The sequence below is a fragment of the Branchiostoma floridae genome, chromosome 1 (genome assembly GCF_000003815.2).
Source record: "Branchiostoma floridae strain S238N-H82 chromosome 1, Bfl_VNyyK, whole genome shotgun sequence".
Lineage (NCBI taxonomy): Eukaryota > Metazoa > Chordata > Leptocardii > Amphioxiformes > Branchiostomatidae > Branchiostoma > Branchiostoma floridae.
Window position 1 is genome coordinate 33367623 of NC_049979.1, and position 3269 is coordinate 33370891.

General features: G+C 37.3%; 1 protein-coding gene across 1 annotated transcript in view; it reads right to left on the bottom strand.

Annotated features, from left to right (window-relative positions):
• Positions 1-207, bottom strand: part of LOC118410961 (homeobox-containing protein 1-like) — a 1064572-nt gene extending 1064365 nt beyond the window's left edge. Inside the window, exon 1 of the mRNA XM_035812945.1 lies at positions 127-207. The gene's annotated coding sequence lies outside the window, so the exon portion shown is untranslated. The remainder of the gene's footprint in view (positions 1-126) is intronic.
• Positions 208-3269: the final 3062 nt, after the last annotated feature.

Genomic DNA, 3269 nt, shown 5'->3' on the forward strand with positions numbered 1-3269 from the left:
GGAATCTGTTAATCGAGTGAACAGATTACAGCACGAATTGAAGTTTTTAACACACATTAAAAAGCTATGTTGTTGATCCTGTGCTTTTCTGTGATCAAGATGTAAAGGAAAATGACAAGAACCCACCTTGTAAAACAGCTAAATATTCCAAACATCTGAGGATCGCGTAGCAGTGTGCTACGTGGCGAAGTGCAGAAAAACTACTGTAATGTGACGGTTGGTGGCCTTTAACTTTGCTGTGACGCTGCCTCATTGCAGACAATAGTGTCATTATGAAGTTACACCACGCCCAGTCATCTGATCTAAAATCATAACTTAAGGCTAATTTTTGCGATTTAAGCTGTCAAATTGCTGTAAATCTAGACACTTTCAAGAAATTATGATTATACATATTAACGTCCTAATAACACAACAGCAGTAAGTTTATTAGCAGCTATTATTTTAGGCGAAAGTGTCTCTAAACGTAGACTGGGTCACGGGGTCATGTGGTAATTCAGCCATGCGAACAGCTCGGTGCGCACTGACATTTCACGATAACATCGGTCACCAACAGAAGGCTACATTGCGTAATGACCCGTAAAGTGTTTCTTCTAACAATGAGTGAAATTTAATGTGTTGAGAAAAGTTGTGTTGTCTTGTGGGCAAATCTACTTTGCTCAAAATGTCACTCTTTATTCATAGAAAAATTAAATGTGTTAAGGAACCTCCTCAGTGATAGTGACGGTGATAATATTGATTGATATGCTATGCCGCACACTGTCAACAAAGTCTAGCACCTCAACATAATGCCTGTCTCACATTTTGTTACACGCACGGTGTTGCAGGACGGTGTGAAGTAGCGTCCCAGTCACCCACCAGGAATCTTTGAAGGTAGACCAGTGATGTTTGTGTTGGTCATCCTCACATGCACACCTCCCCAAGCTGACCCGGTTGAGGTCGGGGCTGCTGGAAGACTATTTCGTCTCCAGTACTACTATTCCTTCACCCTTAAAGAGTCCACAGTTGTCATCTTGCAGGATGACACTCAGTCTGATAATGCTGGGGTAAGGGATTGGGACTGGTGGTAGAATGTCGCCAGGTTTCTATGGATAGCAATCATTGTTTGTTTTTTAATCTGGCAATTTTCATCCAACATGAGTCTTCTATATGCGTAACAGTCAGAAAGGGGTTCGCCTCCACTATACTTAAACTCGGTTATCTAATAAATGAAGGGTAACTCTGCTATGGTACTGATGATGATGATGACAGCCGTCCTTTTCATTCGAAATATACTGTAACATATTCATTCTTGTTTTTCTTTCTTGAAAAATAGAGCCACTGCCGCTATATACATAGTGATTGTATGCATTCAGTGCAGCGCTAGATGCAGCACTCCTCGCGTGAGACTATAAGTACACACAGTCCCAATTATACCGTCAAAAGAAAGATAATATGCCATACATAGAGTTTCATTTTTGTTTATTTTGACTTATCTTTATAACAAACAAACAAATTACAAAACCGTGTTTGGGCCCATTGTCTACCGTGTCACAAAATCGGGCGGTACTGTCATTTCAAAAAAATCCTCACAGCATTTGCTGCTTGTAGCGTTAAGTATGAGGGGCTTATGTCAAGTATGCATTTCGTATTTAAGTATGTGGTTTGGATTAATGTGTTCAAAATTCATTCATCAAAGCCTGGCTAACCTGTGTGAACGAGCGAAGGGGCGCCGTGAAGTCCAGCATATGAATGACCGTGTTAGTGTAAGGTGCTTGCTGTTATATCATTATAACAGATGGTAAAAGCAGTTGTTATCTAAAAAGAATACTCCTTATAGCTTTTTATCCATGAAATCGACATTTCCGAAACTCAGACAATCGTGAAAAAAACAAGATTGTACTACATTGACCAAAAAAAAAAAACACACAGATAATCTGGATATAGGACTACAATAAATGTTGTATTTCTGGTACCCGACTGACCCTTGCTAAATCCTGCCGACCCTGGCTTTTTGGGTACATGGTCGACAGTTGACAAAGGGTGTAAAGTCCAAATCAGTCGATGTAAGAAAGTGTAGTAAACACTGTACTTGTTTGTCCAGTTTCATAACATACTTGCCTGCATAATGTATATCTATAATACCATGTTGAAAAATGCCCGATCGGCATTTGTTAGGTTGCTTCGGCTAAAAAAAGTAAAAAAGAAATATGAGAACCCCTACCTACCGACCATATTTGTAAGTTCCTAGGAGAAAACAGAATTTTTGCTTTGCTTTATTTGGCTGTAATGTAAATATTAGAAGATACGATATTATGTGATTTTTGAGAAAATAAAACGTCCCTATATTCCTATCTCATTTAATGTGTGGGTAGGAATTATCATATATGGGGGAACGTGTGTCTTTTGTATAAGTAACTACCCAGTCTCTGTACAGAATTACCAATTTCTTATGTAATGGAAGCACATTAAAAAAAACTGTCAAAGTAACATGATATACTGACATGAATAATTCGTACGTAGCAGAGTGATAATATGTTTGCCTTTAAACTGAATATTTAAAACCTTTTCAGATGCATACTTAACAGACTGCAGATATACTATTACTAATCAACATGGCAGAACTGACAAGTGTAGACAAGTATTATGATTGCTATTTACGGCATTCTTCTTAAAGTGTCCAAATTGCGTAAATAGTTAATAAATTGTGTCAAAGTACATTAAGCTAAGGCAGTAAAAAGGTAGCAACATTTGTTTATTAAAATTTACCATCAATATCACAATGAAAGAAACAAAACAGACCATTGCTAACCTCTGCGTGTTTTCTCACTGTGACAAACAAAATACACAAATAAATAACTAGGGACAAAACGCTATCTGCAGTAACAGTTAGAATCAAACATACCTTAATATATTATACATAAATCATACGTCGTGTCAGAGCAATCTAACAAAATTAAATCTGGGCTTGACTAGTTCGGCCTATTGGCTTTATACAACTAGGACAGAGTACATTGGACGTCTGTATCATAGAGCAGTTTTTTTAAAGGTGTAACCATGTTAAACCTGAAACTTCTTGTGCCTCTTGAAGGAAAATAAACATATTTGGATATGTCTGAGTCATATGGATTTTCTTTATACTTTACTAAGAGTAAAACTTCACAGATTCTCTCCTATATGAGAGTTGAAATATACCGCGAGAAGTCAAACTGAATTTATTTACCAAATTTTCAGAACCAGCATCAAATATGTATATCACTCAAATGCCAGACGCAGTATACCGTATTTTCTTT